Genomic DNA, 20,583 nt, shown 5'->3' with positions numbered 1-20,583 from the left:
TGCCCTGCCTAACAAACATTTTATTAACATTTCAGACACTAACTTGAATGGACTCCATCTATGTGAAATAATGTCTCCGATTTCTTCAGAATAAATATCCCAGTCACTGTTAGGTCCCTCAGTCAGGTAGTGAGTTTCATGCTAAGATTCAACAATATTTACTGAGATCATATAACATAATCATAACCCACTAAAACAACCTGATATTCTGTCGTACAAGAGACAGTGACATGGAACACTGATGTAGTGAAGTCAACTTTGAATATGTTTAGAAAGCATCACTCAGATCACATGTTACTCATCATCATCATCGTTGTAGTGGACCTCCAAAAGTTATTTGAAGTGCTTAAATACCCACAATACCATGTAGAGAAGTAAAGAAAAAGAAAGTGATGTTACATCAGCATCAGCACCATTAGATACAATCCCCATATGAACCTCACAACCAAATATTGATGTGATCATCTAGCATAATATTAACTGTTTTAATGAGCAGGTTACTGACTGTAAGATCTGTGAATGAGACATGATGCTGGGCTCAAACAGACATATTATCTGTCATCAATTACATTATGGCATATCTGTTATGTCTCCCTTCCTGCATCCACTATAGAGGTTAAAACCAGTCCACTCCCTCACATCTGGCCCAGTCCAGGGTATTTCAGACAGTGAAACTGTTAAACTGCTAGACTGAATGCTGTGGGAGTGAAACTGAGATTTACATAGAACAGATAGATGTGATTGTGGACAGTGAGGAAGAAGGAGAAGAGCCGAGTGTAGTGGGAAGATGTGTGTTGAGTCCAGGCTGACACCTTGTAAGTGCTTGTGTGTTCACACAGTGATACAGAGCCGTACAAAAACCTCCCTCAGTCAGACTGCACAGTGACTGTACTGCTACAGCTGGGACCTACTGCAGGTGCTGAGGGGGAAGAGACAGTGACATGGAACACTGACTGAACTAAAATACTCCTTATTTACCGTGCTACAACACTTCAGTCTGGGACTCCATCTAGATTCAGTGGCAGTGGATCTGGGAGTGACTTCACTCTGACCATCAGTGGAGTCCAGGCTGAAGATGCAGGAGATTACTACTGTCAGAGTTTACACTACCCCAACAGTGTCTGGGTGTTCACACAGTGATACAGAGCCGTACAAAAACCTCCCTCAGTCAGACTGCACAGTGACTGTACTGCTACAGCTGGGACCTACTACAGGTGCTGAGGGGGAAGAGACAGTGACATGGAACGCTGATCAGTAGAGGATGTCAACTTTGAGTATGTTTACAAAGCATCATTCAGATCACATGTTCTCCATCATCCTCATCATACTTGTGAATAATTGTCATGGTTGTGAAGTTCACTTATAAAAGTTACATGAAGTTTTAAAACACACATTACCTCTTCATAATCAGAGTCAGATCCACAGATGTAAAAAAGAAACAATTGTGACTTTGCATCAGCACCATAAATCGAATCCGTATATGAACCTCACAACCAAATATGTGATGTGATCATCTAGCATTATATTGCCTGTTTTGATGAGCAGGTTACTGACTGTTACATCTGTGACTGAGACATGGTGCTGAGCTCAAACATGAAACATGTTTGAATAATATATGTTTTATCTGTCATTAATTATGTGATGGAATATCTGTTATTGTAACTTCCCTGAATCCACCATAGAGGTTAAAACCAGTACACTCCCTCATATCTGTCCCAGTCCAGGGTATTTCAGGCTGTGAAACTGTTAAACTTCTAGACTGGTAGCTGTTGGAGTGAAACTGAGATTTACATACACAGGGCTGGGTGGTTTTGCTTGTTCCAGAATAGAGCAGCACTGTCACCAGATGTTCACTCTGTTCCCAGGGGGTTGGAGGTATAGAAGACTCTATGACCATCGTTGATGCTGTGATGCTGGTTATATTATGTGGATCTTGTGAAACAAATTTAGCTTAATGTAGGTGTGATCACATTGGTGAGAGTCCAAGATATCGATCAAATGTTCAATAACAATAGCTTACTGTCTTTATGAGTCTATAAATCAAGCAGGTAAAAAACTGTCCAAGAAAAAATGAATAAGGAGTACCATCTACTGCATGTGTCTAGACCTCTCCTGTTAATCTGTTAACATTGTAGAAAACTAGACCTCTCCTGTTAATCTGTTAACATTGTAGTATCTAGACCTCTGCTGTTAATCTGTTAACATTGTAGTATCTAGACCTCTGCTGTTAATCTGTTAACATTGTAGTATCTAGACTTCTCCTGTTAATCTGTTAACATTGTAGTATCTAGATCTCTGCTGTTAATCTGTTAACATTGTAGTATCTAGACCTCTCATGTTAATCTGTTAACATTGTAGTATCTAGACTTCTCCTGTTAATCTGTTAACATTGTAGCATCTAGACCTCTGCTGTTAATCTGTTAACATTGTAGTATCTAGACCTCTGCTGTTAATCTGTTAACATTGTAGTATCTAGACCTCTCCTGTTAATCTGTTAACATTGTAGTATCTAGACCTCTCCTGTTAATCTGTTAACATTGTAGTATCTAGACCTCTCCTGTTAATCTGTTAACATTGTAGTATCTAGACCTCTGCTGTTAATCTGTTAACATTGTAGTATCTTGTGTTAGTATGAACTACTGGTTAATGACAATGTGGTTTCAAGTGAGAACATAAATAACTAAGCAACGACATTTAGGTCTGATCGTTTTAAAATAAACTGTGAAATAGGCTTTATGAATACATTTCTCTACCATTCAACAACATTTAAGACCAAAGTCTAATTATAGAAAGAGAAAATACAAATATTTGTTCCAAAGAGAAATCTTTATTTTCATCTATTCATCAAAGCATCAAAGCAAACATTCCTACAGTATCTAATAGTAATAAAACAGAACACATCACATCTAACACTGATACAACCTCAGTCTACAGAGAGGATTGATACATGAACTCAAGCAAAGCCCCCTGTTAGTCTACATGTCAGTGATCAATAAGACAGAGAACATCTGATCTCAGAACAGAGTCAAAGCAGAGGAACCAGCAGCCTCTCTCCACAGGGGTGTGACTGAGGGGTCCTACCCAGAACAGTCAGCCCTCCTCAAGGTCTTGGTGACTGGAGTCTGGGATTTCTGCTGGGCTTCACAGGTCACCTCTCCTGCCTTGGTCCACTCCTGGGCAGTGAGAGTCAGGGTGCTGCTCCAGCTGTATAGACCATCCTTCTCCAGTACCCCGGGACTGGTCTTCTGGTTCTTGCTGGTCCCGTCCACTTTCCAGCTCATGGTCCAGTCTGAGGGGAAGCCCTTGTTGGCCAGACACGTCAGTGTGGCTGTTGTTGTACTGGACAGTTCCTCACTAGAGGGGGGCAGGACGGTGAGGGTGGGGGCACTGTTACCTGGAACAAACAGAACACATCAACTAAGTAACTACATCAAGTACAGCTACAGTAAGAGATTATCTTCAGCAAAGTACACATCAAAATACAGTGAAGTGGAAATGCCCTCTAAATATGAATGTATGAGTTAGATTGTTTAGAATATGTGGAGAAAACACTAAAGTAATATGATACAGCAGATTTATGAACCAAACAAGTATAAAGTGGTTAAATAACTAGTTACTAGTCATACGGTGTCAGTTATACATGTTATACAGATATTGTTTAGGAATGGATCTGATCAGAATAACCTAGTCATATTCATAGTATTTTCATCACATATCAACCATGTTAGATTATGAAGTCAGTTACAACCATAACTGAGAACCTTTGTCTTCACACTAACAGTGAAGTCTACCATGAATACAATGCAACAATGATGAATATTATATGCAATACTGTTAAATAGTTATTTACCAGAATTAAGTTATGGTCCGCAATCATACAAACCAGACATAAATAAACGTACAATTTATCATTTTGATTCAATAAAATGTTGTTTGAAAGAAGGCTCAGTCAAAAGCAAAATTTAACCAAAAATATTTAAGAGTGAAAGTTCTAAAATCTGACACTAACAGTAATACACAATGCAACAACTATATCCAATATTTGTAAATAGTTATCATACCAGAATTATACTCTGCAATCCATCAAACCAGACATATAAATAAACACCTACCTTTTAACATTTTGGTTAAATAAAATGTTATTTGAGAGAAGGCTTCGTCGAAAGTAGTAGAAAAATATTTTCATGGAGACAGAGTTTAAGAAAGTAAAATACAAAAAAATGTAATCAGAAAGAAATAACAAAAGAGCTTGTTACTTACTTCCAACATCAAGTCTGGTGCCGCTACCAAAAGTCCTCCACAGTGATACAATCCACTATTACTGCTGGTACAAAAACCTCCTGACCATTGGGCAAGCTGAATTTCTTTAGACTGTGGTTCAAAAAATTAACTCCACTATGGTATGAATACTTTACAGAAATGATTTAATCTACTCAATTTGAAATAGTGTTTTTAATTTAGTTTTCCTTAACATTGAACAGAAACCTACTTTACTACGTTTCTTACAAGGCGCAGTATGTTTATTCATACACCTCATCTAAGATGTAGGCTAATCACTTTAATCTTTAAAAAATATAGCTCAAATTTGATTAGATGTAATAACACGTTTATTAAAATTGGCCATAGTACGTGAAAGGCCTTGTGTATTTTAAAAAATATCATAAAAAACGTTTTTTTATTTTTTTATCCTCAATATGAAGACAAAATTAATAGAGATACTGACTCACGACATCAAAAGGTGAATAAAACGGTACATTTTGTTGTTTACTTACTTCCAACATCAAGTCTGGTGCCACTACCAAAAGTCCACCACAGTGATACAATCCATATTACTGCTGGTACAAAAACCTCTCTGTGTTGTGATGCTGCAGCTGTTACAGTGAAGATCACTCATACAGACTCATAATCAACACTAATAGACTTTAACATCTTCCAGGTAGAACAAACACTTCATATAAGCTGTTTATAAATAATACAAATATGAATTGTATCTTAAATCCAGATAGTAGTATTTTTCCTTCCTCTGTGTATCAGGTGTTCTCCTAGTCTGGAGGTACAGTCCAGCATTAGATCAGTGTTGCTAGTATTCCTCCATATTGTCCATATGAAAGACAACAGCAGCAGCAGTAGCGATAGTGATCCATGTTGTATATTACTTTATTAAACATGTTGATCTCAGATTTAACAGTGGTGGTAAAGTCACAGAGGACAGACAACACTACCAGAGGAATCCTACCAGCTTTAGTTTAGAGAAGTGTTCACTAACTGATTAGAGGAACTTACATCAGAGACCAAGCATGAGTGAACAGACAGTTCATTATATCTGATCATCATCAGAATAACAATATAATGGTGGTGTGACATAAAAATGACTATGGATCAGTTATCTGAGTTAACAGTTGCTGTTTGATGTTATTAAAGCTAGCTAATGCAGGACAAAATATATTTTAATGATGGGAACCGACTTGGAAACTGAAATAGATTTTACAAATTAATTTGCATAATGCATCCGGATACTTTGCATTAGCAGCACATGCTTCAGTGCTCTGGGAGTGTTTATATCCCTGTGAGTTTAACACTTCATGACTGAGATCTGTCCTTCATGACAACAGAACCCACAACAACCATGACTTTTATCACCGTCTTCATCTGGACACTTGCTTTCTACATACAAGGTATAAGAATGATGAATGTCTAAGAAATGATAATTGAGTAAGTAATCATGCTTATCTCAGGTTAAATGTATTAATTGCATAATTTCAGATATTAAAAAGTGTTTTGTTTGTTTCTCTCACCACTCAATATTCAGAATCCAGAGGACAGTTCACTCTGACTCAGACACCTGCAGTGAAAGCTGTTGGCACTGGAGAGACGGTCAACATTGGCTGTAAACTCAGCAGTAGTATATACAGTAATGACTTAGCCTGGTACCTACAGAGATCTGGAGAAGCTCCTAAACTCCTCATTTATCAGATAAACAACAAGTTCACTGACACTCCATCTAGATTCAGTGGTAGTGGATCTGGGAGTGACTTCACTCTGACCATCAGTGGAGTCCAGGCTGAAGATGCAGGAGATTACTACTGTCAGAGTGCACACCATGTAAGTGCCTGGGTGTTCACACAGTGATACAGAGCCGTACAAAAACCTCCCTCAGTCAGACTGCACAGTGACTGTACTGCTACAGCTGGGACCTACTGCAGGTGCTGAGGGGGAAGAGACAGTGACATGGAACACTGACTGAACTAAAATACTCTGAGCTAAATATATCAGTGATGCTGACTATAATGTCAACTCATCCACCCTCATGTTAAATCATTCCTTAAGTGATAACACCCATAGGTCCAGATTGCATTAGTATTCCTCCTATTTCGCTGTAGTTCATATGTTAACATTGCCTTTACATGTCACATAATACGTTGAATGGACTCTGTGCAACAACAGTGTCTCACATCATTTCAGAACAAAAACCCCAGTCTCTGTAAGATCCCTCTGTCAGGTAATGAATTTCAAGCAATTATTCAACCATATTTATTGAGATGGATTAACAAAGTTATAAGCCCCTAAAACAATGTGAGTTTCTGTCAAGAGCAAGACCTCTGTCTTGCTAGAACCTTCCAGCACCTTGCCAGACTCTAATTTAGCCCAGTTAAACCTAGTTTACCAATCAGAGCCATGATTGCCTGGACCATCAGCCCCAACCTTTAAAATGCTGCTGCTCACACAAACCTCTTCAACAGGTCTCCTACACGGAGGCGGTGGAAATAGTTGTAGGAGTTGAGCTGAGGAAGCTATGGCAGTGGATGCCCCAGAGCCTGAGAATGTCATTGAGGGATCCTGATACACTGATCCTGAAGAAGGTGGATTTTGACGCGTTTATTGTGCAGGTGATAAATTGTACTGCCCAAACAAACAAGAAATCCAAGAAACTGGACATAATTATATCTGCAGCTGAAAGGTTTTTGGGTCTTCAGGAATTAACAGCCGAAGCATTGCAGGGAACACTGTCTGAAGATGTTTCTCCCTGCCTGCCCCCTGAGACTGTGTAGGGAGGGACCTGATTAGACAGGTGACTTTGACCTATGAAGTACATAGATATTTGTTGATTTTATTTTACGAACATTTTTCATCCCTCTCCCTTTTTTCAACATAAATTAAGTGCAGTAATACACCTTGTTTTGTAGTCTGAAAAAAAACTAAAATAATAATAAAAATGACTACAGTTTCCTAGTAGGACCAAAAAAAGTAAATTTGCATAAAGAGGACACTTTGCATTAGCAGCACATGCTTCAGTGGTCTGGTAGTGTTTATAGCCCTGTGAGTTTAACACTTCATGACTGAGAGCTGTCCTTCATGACAACAGAACCCACAACAACCATGACTTTTATCACCATATTCAGCTCTGTGCTAAATATATCAGTGATAGTGACTATAATGTAAACTTATCCACCTTCATGTTAAATCATTCCTGAACTGACAACACCCATAGGTCCAGACTACATACATATGCCTTCTCTTTTGCTATGGCTAACAAACCTTTTATTAACATTTCAGACAATAAATTGAATAGACTCCATCTATGTGAAATAATAATGTCTCACATAATTTCAGAATAAGTATCCCAGTCTCTGTTAGGCCCCTGTATTGGGTAGTGCATTTCAAGTTAAGATTGAACCATATTTACTGAGATCATATAACATGATTATGACCCATTAGAACAACCTGAGGTTCTGTCATACAAGAGACAGTGACATGGAACACTGGTTAGTGAAGTCAACTTTGAATATGTTTAGAAAGCATCATTCTAGATCACATGTTACTCATCATCATCATCATCATCAATGTAGTACACCTTATAAAGTAATTTGAAGTTCTGAAATACCCACAATACCAGTCCAATATGCAAAACAAGATGTAGAGACGTAAAGATAAAGAAGGTGGTGTTACATCAGCATCAGCCCCCTAAATCAAATCCCCATATGAACCTCACAACCAAATATTGATGTGATGATCCAGCATTATATTAACTGTTTTAATGAGCAGGTTACTGACTGTTACATCTGTGACTGAGACATGATGCTGGGCTCAAACATGAAACATGTTTGAATAATATATGTTTTATGCTGCTGCTGGGCTCAAACAGACATACAGTATTATCTATCATTAATTACATGGTGGCATATCTGTTGTGTCTCCCTCCCTGAAGTCCCTCAGTCAGGTATTGAATTTCAAGCAAAGATTCAACAATATTTATTGACATTATATAACATTATTATAACCCCCTAAAACGAACTGTGGTTATGTCAAGGCAAAACGCCTCTCCTGCCACACCTGGCTAGATCCTTTCAGCACGTTCCCAGGCCTTTAATTGAGCCGAGCTGAGGCTTGTTAACCACTTAAGACCCTGATTGGCTGAACAATCAGCTTCATCCTTTAAAATGCTCCTGCTCACACAGATCTCTCCAATGAATGGAGGTTGTGAGAAGGTGAATGAAGCATGGAGAGGTCAGGAACAGAAGTTGGGTTTTGGAGAAACGCCATCAGTGCTCTGCAAGCAATGTAGCTGATGGAGTGGCAAGAGCTTGGTGAACAGATAGATGTGATTGTGGACAGCGAGGGAGAAGAGCTGAGTGTAGTGGGAAGATGTTTGTTGAGGAAGAATGGTGTCAGACATGATAAAGAAGAATCTGGACCAATAGGAGTGACATTTCTGAGGAGGTGGACCCTTGCCTTTTGTGTGCAGGAGGGCATGGGACAGAGGATTGTGTAGTTTTGGTGGATACAGTTGTGTGTCAACTGTAGGGGTGCTGATGTTGCTGGAGATCGTAAGTGTCAGGTGGGAGAGAGGCAGGTTGACGTGACCAGAGTAGTGCTGAGGGTGTCATATGCTGAGGCAATGAAGGAAGGGGAACTCCAACTACAGTTTCCCTGGGGGATCAATAAAGACTGTTTGCATAGAGAGGACACTTTGCATAGACAGCACATGCTTCAGTGCTCTGGTAGTGTTTATAGCCCTGTGAGTTTAACACTTCATGACTGAGAGCTGTCCTTCATGACAACAGAACCCACAACAACCATGACTTTTATCACCATCTTCATCTGGACACTTGCTTTCTGCTTTCAAGGTTACAGTTTTTGGAATTTATTGTTGAAAATTAATTAAATCTACAATGTTTACATGTACAGTATATCAATGTTAATATTTCTATTCAGAACTATGAATTACTATGTAATATTTCATTCATATCAATGTTTTTACTATATATTTCAGAAGCCAGAGGGCAGTACGTTGTGACTCAGACTCCTACAGTGAAAGCTGTTGTCCCAGGACAGACAGTCTCTCTGAACTGTAAAACCAGCAGTAGTGTTTACAACAATGACTTTTTAGCCTGGTATCACCAGAAACCTGGAGGAGCTCCTAAACTCCTTATTTACGATGCTACAACACTTCAGTCTGAGACTCCATCTAGATTCAGTGGCAGTCGATCTAGGAGTGACTTCACTCTGACCATCAGTGGAGTCCAGGCTGAAGATGCAAAAACCTCCCTCAGTCAGACTGCACAGTGACTGTACTTCTACAGCTGGGACCTACTGCAGGTGCTGAGGGGGAAGAGACAGTGACATGGAACGCTGATCAGTAGAGGATGTCAACTTTGAGTATGTTTACAAAGCATAATTCAGATCACATGTTCTCCATCATCCTCATCATACTTGTGAATAATTGTCATGGTTGTGAAGTTCACTTCTAAAAGTTACATGAAGTTTTAAAACACACATTACCTGTTCATAATCAGAGTCAGATCCACAGATGTAAAAAAGAAACAATTGTGACTTTGCATCAGCCCCATAATTCGAATCCCCATATGAACCTCACAACCAAATATGTCATGTGATCATCTAGCATTATATTGCCTGTTTTGATGAGCAGGTTACTGACTGTTACATCTGTGACTGAGACATGATGCTGGGCTCAAACATGAAACATGTTTGAATAATATATGTTTTATCTGTCATTAATTACGTGATGGAATATCTGTTATTGTAACTTCCCTGAATCCACCAAAGAGGTTAAAACCAGTCACTCCCTCTTATCTGGCACAGTCCAGGGTATTTCAGGCTGTGAAACTGTTAAACGTCTAGACTGGTAGCTGTGGGACTGAAACTGAGATTTACATACACAGGGCTGGGTGGTTCTGCTTGTCCCAGAATAGAGCAGCACTGTCACCAGATGTTCACACTGTTCCCAGAGGGTTTGGAGGTATAGAAGACTCTATGACTATCGTGAAGCTGTGATACTGGTTATATTATGTGGATCTTGTAAAACAAATTGTTTACTACAATCTGTTAACATTGTAGTATCGAGACCTCTCCTGTTAATCTGTTAACATTGTAGTATCTAGACCTCTCCTGTTAATCTGTTAACATTGTAGTATCTAGACCTCTCCTGTTAATCTGTTAACATTGTAGTATCTAGACCTCTCCTGTTAATCTGTTAACATTGTAGTATCTAGACCTCTGCTGTTAATCTGTTAACATTGTAGTATCTAGACCTCTCCTGTTAATCTGTTAACATTGTAGTATCTAGACTTATCCTGTTCATCTGTTAACATTGTAGTATCTAGACCTCTGCTGTTAATCTGTTAACATTGTAGTATCTAGACCTCTGCTGTTAATCTGTTAACATTGTAGTATCTAGACCTCTCCTGTTAATCTGTTAACATTGTAGTATCTAGACCTCTGCTGTTAATCTGTTAACATTGTAGTATCTAGACCTCTGCTGTTAATCTGTTAACATTGTAGTATCTAGACCTCTCCTGTTAATCTGTTAACATTGTAGTATCTACACCTCTCCTGTTAATCTGTTAACATTGTAGTATCTACACCTCTCCTGTTAATCTGTTAACATTGTAGTATCTAGACCTCTGCTGTTAATCTGTTAACATTGTAGTATCTAGACCTCTCCTGTTAATCTGTTAACATTGTAGTATCTAGACTTATCCTGGTGTTATTCTTGTTATAATATGAACTAGTGGTTGAAGATGTGGTTTCAAGTGAGAACATAAATAACTAAGCAATGACATTTAGGTCTGATAGTTTTCAAAGAAACTGTGAATCAGGCTTTATTAATACATTTCTATACCATTCAACAACATTTAAGACTGCAGTGTAATTATTAAAAGAGACAACAAAAATATTTGTTCCAAAGGGAAATCTTTATTTTCATCAGTTCATCAAAGCATTAAAGCAAACATTCCTACAGTATCTAATAGTAATAAAACAGAACACATCACATCTAACACTGATACAACCTCAGTCTACAGAGAGGATTGATACATGAACTCAAGCAAAGCCCCCTGTTAGTTTACATGTCAGTGATCAATAAGACAGAGAACATCTGATCTCAGAACAGAGTCAAAGCAGAGGAACCAGCAGCCTCTCTCCACAGGGGTGTGACTGAGGGGTCCTACCCAGAACAGTCAGCCCTCCTCAAGGTCTTGGTGACTGGAGTCTGGGATTTCTGCTGGGCTTCACAGGTCACCTCTCCTGCCTTGGTCCACTCCTGGGCAGTGAGAGTCAGGGTGCTGCTCCAGCTGTATAGACCATCCTTCTCCAGTACCCCGGGACTGGTCTTCTGGTTCTTGCTGGTCCCGTCCACTTTCCAGCTCAAGGTCCAGTCTGAGGGGAAGCCCTTGTTGGCCAGACACGTCAGCGTGGCTGTTGTTGTACTGGACAGTTCCTCACTAGAGGGGGGCAGGACGGTGAGGGTGGGGGCACTGTTACCTGGAACAAACAGAACACATCAACTAAGTAACTACATCAAGTACAGCTACAGTAAGAGATTGTCTTCAGCAAAGTACACATCAAAATACAGTGAAGTGGAAATGCCCTCTAAATATTAATGTATGAGTTAGATTGTTTAAAAGATGTGGAGAAAACACTAAAGTAATATGATACAGCAGATTTATGAACCAAACAAGTTTAAAGTGGTTAAATAACTAGTTACTAGTCATATGGTGTCAGTTATACATGTTATACAGATATTGTTTAGGAATGGATCTGATCAGAATAACCTAGTCATATTCATAGTATTTTCATCACATATCAAGCATGTTGGATTATGAAGTCAGTTACAACCATAACTGAGACCCTTTGTCTTCACACTAACAGTGAAGTCTACCATGAATACAATGCAACAATGATGAATACTATATATAATACTATTAAATAGTTATTTACCAGAATTAAGTGATGGTCCGCAATCATACAAACCAGACATAAATAAACTTACAATTTATCATCTTGATTCAATAAAATGTTGTTTGAAAGAAGGCTCAGTCAAAAGCAAAATTTAACCAAAAATATTTAAGAGTGAAAGTTCTAAAATCTGACAAACAGTAATACACAATGCAACAACTATATCCAATATTTGTAAATAGTTATCATACCAGAATTATACTCTGCAATCCATCAAACCAGACATATAAATAAACACCTACATTTTAACATTTTGGTTAAATAAAATGTTATTTGAGAGAAGGCTTCATCGAAAGTAATAAGAAAAATATTTTCATGGAGACAGAGTTTAAGAAAGTAAAATACCAAAAAAATGTATCAGAAAGAAATAACAAGAGAGCTTGTTACTTACTTCCAACATCAAGTCTGGTGCCACTACCAAAAGTGCACCACAGTGATACAATCCCTATTACTGCTGGTACAAAAACCTCCTGACCATTGGAGAAGCTGAATTTCTTTAGACTGTGGTTCAAATAATTAACTCTACCATGGTATGAATACTTTTCTGAAATGATTTAATCTATTCAATTTTAAATAAAGTGTTTTTTATTTCGTTTTCCTTAACATTGAGCAGAAATCTACTGTTTACTATATATTTCCTACAAGGTGCTGTATGTTGATTCATACAACTAATCTAAGATGTAGGCTAATCACTTTAATCTTTAGAAAATATTGGTCAAATTTGATTAGATGTAATAACATGTATATTAAAATTGGCCATAGTACGTGTAGGCCTTGTGTATTTTTCAAAATATCATAAAAAAACATTGTTTTGTTTAAAAATCCTCAATATCAAGACAAAAGTAATAGAAATATTGACTCACGACATCAAAAGGTGAATAAAACAGTACATTTTGTTGTTTACTTACTTCCAACATCAAGTCTGGTGCCACTACCAAAAGTCCACCACAGTGATACAATCCATATTACTGCTGGTACAAAAACCTCTCTGTGTTGTGATGCTGCAGCTGTTACAGTGAAGATCACTCATACAGAAGCACAATTAACACTAATACACTTTAACATCTTCCAGGTAGAACAAACACTTCATGTAAGCTGTTTCTAAATAATAAAATATGAATTGTATCTTAAATCCAGATATTAGTCCTTTTTCCTTACTCTGTGTATCAGGTTTTCTCCTAGTCTGGAGGTACAGTCCAGCATTAGATCAGTGTTGCTAGTATTCCTCCATATTGTCCATATGAAAGACAACAGCAGCAGCAGTAGTGATAGTGATCCATGTTGTATATTCCTTTATTTAACATGTTGATCTCAGATTTAACAGTGGTGGTAAAGTCACAGAGGACAGACAACACTACCAGAGGAATCCTACCAGATTTAGTTTAGAGAAGTGTTCACTAACTGATTAGAGGAACTTACATCAGAGACCAAGCATGAGTGAACAGACAGTTCATTATATCTGATCATCATCAGAATCAAAATATAATGGTGGTGTGACATAAAAGTTGCCATACATTAGTTATCCAAGTAAACAGTTGCTGTTTGATGTTATAAAAGGGGCAGTAGGTAGCTAGCGGTTAGAGTGTTGGGCCAGTAACTGAAAGGTCACGATTTTGAATATCTGGGTCGACAAGGTGAAAAATGTGTTATATGGGTCGATAAGGTCAAAAATGTGTTGATGTACAGTGAGGGAAAAAAGTATTTGATCCCCTGCTGATTTTGTACGTTTGCCCACTGACAAAGAAATGATCTGTCTACAATTTTAATGGTAGGTTTATTTGAACAGTGTAACAACAAAAATAACAACAAAAAAATCAAGAAAAACGCATGTCAAAAATGTTATAAAATGATCGGTATTTTAATGAGGGAAATAAGTATTTGACCCCTCTGCAAAACATGACTTAGTACTTGGTGGCAAAACCCTTGTTGGCAATCACAGAGGTCAGACGTTTCTTGTAGTTGGCCACCAGGTTTGCACACATCTCATTTTGTCCCACTCCTCTTTGCAGATCTTCTCCAAGTCATTAAGGTTTCGAGGCTGACGTTTGGCAACTCGAACCTTCAGCTCCCTCCACAGATTTTCTATGGGATTAAGGTCTGGAGACTGGCTAGGCCACTCTAGGACCTTAATGTGCTTCTTCTTGAGCCACTCCTTTGTTGCCTTGGCCGTGTGTTTTGGGTCATTGTCATGCTGGAATACCCACCCACGACCCATTTTCAATGCCCTGGCTGAGGGAAGGAGGTTCTCACCCAAGATTTGACGGTACATGGCCCCGTCCATCGTCCCTTTGATGCGGTGAAGTTGTCCTGTCTCCTTAGCAGAAAAACACCCCCAAAGCATAATGTTTCCACCTCCATGTTTGATGGTGGGGATGGTATTCTTGGGGTCATAGGCAGCATTCCTCCTCCTCCAAACATGGCGAGTTGAGTTGATGCCAAATAGCTCAATTTTGGTCTCATCTGACCACAACACTTTTACCCAGTTGTCCTCTGAATCTGAATAGATGTTCATTGGCAAACTTCAGACGGGCATGTATATGTGCTTTCTTGAGCAGGGAGACCTTGCGGGCGCTGCAGGATTTCAGTCCTTCACGGCGTAGTGTGTTACCAATTGTTTTCTTGGTGACTATGGTCCCAGCTGCCTTGAGATCATTGACAAGATCCTCCCGTGTAGTTCTGGGCTGATTCCTCACCGTTCTCATGATCACCTTACAGTGAAATGCTTACTTACAAGCCCTTAACCAACAATGCAGTTTAATTTTTTAAATAAATAAAATAGAAAATAACAAATAATTAAGGAGCAACTAAAAAATAACTGTAGTGATGCTATATACATGGGTACCGGTACAGAGTCAATGTGCGGGGGCACCGGTTAGTTGAGGTAATTGAGGTAGTATGTACATGTAGGTAGAAGTAAAGTGACTATGCATGGATAATAAACAGAGAGTAGCAGCAGCGTAAAAATGGGGGTGGGGGGGAATAATGCAAATAGTCCGGGTAGCTTCGATACCGCTTGTCATGAGGAAGCAGAAAGAACAGTCTATGACTAGGATGGATGAAGTCTTTGGCAATTTTTTGGGCCTTCCTCTAACACTGCCTGGTATAGAGGTCCTGGATGGCAGGAAGTTTGGCCCCAGTGATGTACTGGGCCGAAAGCACTACCCTCTGTAGTGCCTTCCGGTCGGAGGACGAGCAGTTGCCATACAACCAGTCAAGATGCTCTCGATGGTGCAGTTGTAGAACTTTTTGAGGATCTGAGGACCCATGCCAAATCTATTCAGTCTCCTGATGGGGAATAGGCATTGTTATGCCCTCTTCATGACTGTCTTGGTGTGTTTGGAACATGATAGTTTGTTTGTCTCAACCTGCTCCACTGCAGCCCTGTCGATGAGAATGCTGGTGTGCTCTGTCCTCCTTTTCCTGTAGTCCACAATAATCTCCTTTGTCTTGATCACGTTGAGGGAGAGGTTGTTATCCTGGCACCACACGGCCAGGTCTCTGAACTCCTCCCTATTGGCTGTCTCATCGTTGTCAATGATCAGGCTGTTGTGTCGTCGGCAAACTTAATTCTGGTGTTGGAGTCGTGCTTGGCCATACAGTCATGGGTGAACAGGGAGTACAGCTGGGGACTGAGCATGCACCCCTTAGGTGCCCCTGTGTTGAGTATCAGCGTGGCAGATGTGTTGTTACCTACCCTTACCACCTGGGGGCGGCACATCAGGAAGTCCAGGATCCAGTTGCAGAGGGAGTTGTTTAGTCCCAGGTTCCTTAGCATAGTGATGAGCTTCAAGGGCACTATGGGGTTGAACGCTGAGCTGTAGTCAGTGAATAGCATTCTCACGTAGGTGTTCCTTTTGTCCAGGGGGGAAAGGGCAGTGTGGAGTGCAATGGAGATTGCATCATCTGTGGATCTGTTGGGGCGGTATGCAAATTGGAGTGGGTCTAGGGTTTCTGGGATGATGGTGTTGATGTGAGCCATGACCAGCCATTCAAAGCTTCAGGCGTGAGTGCTACGGCTTGGTAGTAATTTAGGCAGGTTATCTTGGTGTTCTTGGGCACAGGAACCATGGTGGTCTGCTTGAAACATGCTGGTATTACAGACTCGGTCAGGGACAGGTTGAAAATGTCAGTGAAGACACTTGCCAGTTGGTCAGCGCATGCTTGGAGTACACGTCCTGCTAATCCATCTGGCCCTGCGGCCTTGGGAATGTTGACCTGTTTAAAGGTCTTACTCACATCAGCTATGGAGAGTGTGATCACACATTTGTGTGTAACAGCTGATGCTCTCATGCATGCTTCAGTGTTGCTTGCCTCGAAGCGAGCATAGAAGTTATGTAGCTCGTCTGGTACGCTCGTGTCGCTGGCCACCTCTCGGCTGTGCTTCCCAATGTAGTCTATAATAGTTTGCAAGCCCTGCCACATCCGACGAGCATCCCCGGCCACTAGGAGCGCCGTCTCTGGATGAGCATTTTCTTGTTTGCTTATGGCCTTATACAAATCGTTGAGTGCCGTCTTAGTGCCAGCATCCGTTTGTGGTGGTAACTACTACTAAAACTTCAAATGTAATAAAATCATTTTAGGAATAAACATTGTAAATATATATGTTATTGCAAGAAACTGTTTAGCAGTGTGAGTTCTGACAGCAGATCTTAGAGGTTAATTATCAAATGTCACTAATTATTCTCACTGGTATTGGTGTTACAGTATAACAGGATCATACAGTTGCAGAAATGATTGCAAAGTATTTGTTGGATCAGATGCCCTTTTAACCCTGTTTGAAAACATGAGATTAGCTATATGCTACAATGCTAAATAATGAAAGAAGCTGATTGATATAAATTAGTATGAAATGTGCTGCCTATTCATGAGACAGTGATCACTGGAATCATGATTAAATCAACTTGTTTTGTTTTTATTTTTTATCAAAACAGGCTTTATTTGAACTCAATAGGAAAGAACATATGGACTATTTAATCTCAAAATGACATCATTTATCACACATCACTACAGCTGTAACATTCAGCTCAAAAAACACTAATGTTTTCTTCAATAGCGCCACGTGGGAACTCTCTAGTCCTCGATAATGGTTTCTCCTGTCTCTAGACACTACAGTGACTTCTCCGGAAGGCTGCCGAATCACTGGTATCGTTGTTGGCAACCCTGCAGGTGTACACCCCTCCCTCTTCCCAGCGTGCCTTGCTCAGGGTCAGGATGCTGAAGCGGCTGCTCTTCTCTTCTTCTGTGGTGGTCAGGACCCCCCCCCCCCATCACCTCCTCCCCGTCCACCTCCCAGCTCACCATTGCCCCCTGTGGGGAGTAGCCGCTAGAGGAGAGCTGCTCAGAGGACGGGGGAGCAAAGACACTGTGGGTCTGACAGAGGGACCAGCTGGAGGATAGAAGAGAGGAGAGGGTCAGCTACTACTCTATATCATTAAGAGAGGAGAGGAGAGGGTCAGTTACTACTACTACTCTATAACATTAGGAGAGGAGGAAAGAGAAGAGACACTGTGTTATCAGTGAACAAAACCATTTCAGATCAACAATACACACTGGATAAACAATTTGCTACAGTACAGAGAACAACTGAGAATAATGAAAAACAATCTATGAAGATAAAGGTAAACGAAAAAACTCTGGATGAATTTTTAGACAAAACAATCCATCAGATAAATGTATGTTACATTCATGCTCTACAGTTTATTACATCAAGCACAACAAAACACTAGGAGCGGGTTTCATGGACACAGATGAAGCCATCTCCTAGACTAAAAATCACTTTTATACAGTCTGCATACAGTATAATTTAATATTCACAATTTTAAATAAGACATGAAATCTCCATCTTCATTTATGTCAAAGCTACTCTGAGATACAATCCCAAAATGACCTCAAAATACTATTACAAACTATAGATTAGGTTCACCTTTAAACTGTCAGTGTTAACATCTACTATGAATGCAATACAAAGTGTTGGTTTTATTATAGGAATAGGAGTAGCTAAATCTCAACAGAACAATGAGCTGACATTCAAAACTGAATATCAAAATGTGCTCTTTTTGTCACACACTGATCTGTTTCACCTGTCTTTGTGATTGTCTCCACCCCCCACCAGGTGTTGCCCATCTTCCCCATTATCCCCTGTGTATTTATTCCTGTGTTCTCTGTTTGTCTGTTGCCAGTTCGTCTGGTTTGTTAAGTCAAACAGTGTTTTTGTCTCTCAGCTCCTGCTTTTCCCAGTCTCTCTTTTTCTCGCCCTCCTGGTTTTTACCCTTGCCTGTCCTGACTCTGAGCCCGACTGCCTGACCACTCTGCCTGTCCCTGAGCCTGCCTGCCTGCCTGCCCACCTCCGGATTATTGACCTCTGCCTACCCTGAGCCTGCCTGCCGACCTGTACCTTTGCCCCACCTCCGGATTATTGACCTCTGCCTACCCTGACCCTGAGCCTGACTGCCATCTGGTACCGTTGCCCCACCTCTGGTTTACTGACCCCTACCTGCCCTGACCTGTCTATTGCCTGCCCCTGTTGAATTATTAAACCATTGTTAATTCGATGTTGTCTGCATCTGGGTCTTACCTTCATACCTGATACTTTTTAATCACATGTTAGAATGCTTATGGTTTTATTGCCAAATGAACATGGTGGTATGTGAACAATTCTCTCACTTCGGTAACTCTGAGCTCTAAAAATCTACCAATCTGTCCACACAATTCTCTAAAAAGATATAGTCTAAAAGTCTTTCCTCTGGAGAAGATGATAACATCTCAAAACATGTTTAATAACATGATTCAACTGTGTTTAATGAGAGAGAAAATACAAACATGGACTTTCTTCTCAGTACCAGTTTTGTGCCACTTCCAAAAGTCCACCACAGTGATCCATTCTGGTGAAGTCTCTGTACAAAAACCTCCTTCACACAAGAGTGAGAACCTTCATACACAGTTCACTCTCAGTACCACCCTGATAGTACTGAAATACTAGTATAATACAGTAGAGACTGATAGTACTGGGTTATGAGTATAGTAAGGGAATTCTGCCCTATGTGCACACAAGGGACCATAGGAAAACTTATTTGATTAGAGGTTAGTTTTTTTAATAAGGATTGCACGCCCTTAACTTCAATACCATATAAGCTAATAATTAATAGTTGCTAATACAAAGATGTCTCTGCTAGGCAGAGTTCAGTTTATTGTTATTTTTAGTTAGTTTCCCAATCCTTCTTCCTCCTATTGCTATCATGTGCCAGCAGAAGTAAGACTGGAACATAGTATCAACAGGAACTGAAAGTATAGTTTCAACACACAGACATCTGACTTTTGTACAGTTGATCTCTTCATGCACTTACAAAGTCTCTACCACTGATTCTTAATCTGAAGCTAAAGCAAAACATGAATCATTGTACTTTTGTAATAACAGGTGTTCCTATAATGTACAGATATTATACAATTCCTTTCAGTATTATCCACTGAAGAATGCATATAAATACGTTTTTATCTTAGAACACTGATTTACATTATAAGGTATTGAAAACATGATCAAATAATCTCTGTTTAATTATAACTTCGTAGCCTGGTACCACCAGAAACCTGGAGGAGCTCCTAACCTCCTGATTTACTATGCTGCAACACTTCAGTCTGGGACTCCATCTAGATTCAGTGACTTCACTCTGACCATCAGTGGAGTCCAGGCTGAAGATGCAGGAGATTACTACTGTCAGAGTTACCACTACATCAATAGTAAATATGTGTTCACACAGTGATACAGAGCCATACAAAAACCTCCCTCAGTCAGACTGCACACTTATATCAGTTAGCAGGATGGCCGTCCTTAACTTTGAGGTCAAAGACTCACTGGTACATTTGTCTATGAGGACATTTTAGGGCAGCTGACAATATATTTAAGAACTTTACTCACACTGCAGAGTCATGGACATTACTGACTGAGATAACATAACTGTATTTTATATAATGTCCCGAACATAAGAACTGAGTTTGGTAAGAGTTCTTTTAGACTGGCTGTGTAGTAGAGCTGAACAACAATAGCTATATCTGATAACTCAAAGCTGTTAAATCATATTCAGTCACTTCCATTTGTTCTTGAGTATCCCATGTGGAATCATGAACCAATCCATCTGCAAAACGGTTCAAATCTGTAATCTTCCGAAACAGTCTTCCTGACGCTCCTTGAAGATATTAGAAGTTACTTCACACATATTGAACATTGTATTCTTAATACGTCGAGGAGATACTGGGTTTCATGTACTGTAATGGTAGTCTACAGAGTCCCAGTGTGTCTGATCAGAGACACAGGAGCGGAGGGAGGGAGCTGAA

At 39.8% G+C, this 20,583-nt stretch overlaps 2 long non-coding RNA genes and 2 pseudogenes across 4 annotated transcripts; 2 read left to right on the top strand and 2 right to left on the bottom strand.

Annotated features, from left to right (window-relative positions):
• Positions 1-2,807: 2,807 nt before the first annotated feature.
• On the bottom strand, positions 2,808-6,102 carry LOC145879944 (Ig kappa-b4 chain C region pseudogene; annotated as a pseudogene). Its single transcript, XR_014392822.1, has 3 exons — positions 6,045-6,102; positions 4,773-4,889; positions 2,808-3,394 (listed from the first exon to the last, which is right to left on the bottom strand). The product of XR_014392822.1 is annotated as an Ig kappa-b4 chain C region pseudogene (transcript).
• A 2,533-nt stretch (positions 6,103-8,635) lies between these two features.
• Positions 8,636-11,152, top strand: LOC145880049 (uncharacterized). The gene is made up of 2 exons (XR_014392945.1): positions 8,636-9,125; positions 9,272-11,152. It is a non-coding gene; the product is annotated as an uncharacterized LOC145880049 (long non-coding RNA).
• A 42-nt stretch (positions 11,153-11,194) lies between these two features.
• Positions 11,195-13,458, bottom strand: LOC145879943 (Ig kappa-b4 chain C region pseudogene; annotated as a pseudogene). The gene is made up of 3 exons (XR_014392821.1): positions 13,449-13,458; positions 13,164-13,280; positions 11,195-11,781 (listed from the first exon to the last, which is right to left on the bottom strand). The product of XR_014392821.1 is annotated as an Ig kappa-b4 chain C region pseudogene (transcript).
• Positions 13,459-14,718: 1,260 nt separating this feature from the next.
• On the top strand, positions 14,719-18,806 carry LOC145880050 (uncharacterized). Its single transcript, XR_014392946.1, has 2 exons — positions 14,719-17,665; positions 18,368-18,806. It is a non-coding gene; the product is annotated as an uncharacterized LOC145880050 (long non-coding RNA).
• Positions 18,807-20,583: the final 1,777 nt, after the last annotated feature.

The sequence above is a fragment of the Salmo salar genome, chromosome 07, assembly GCF_965601325.2.
Source record: "Salmo salar chromosome 07, fSalSal1, whole genome shotgun sequence".
Lineage (NCBI taxonomy): Eukaryota > Metazoa > Chordata > Actinopteri > Salmoniformes > Salmonidae > Salmo > Salmo salar.
The sequence above is the reverse complement of the archived record's forward strand: the minus strand, read 5'-3'. Positions and strand labels throughout refer to the sequence as shown.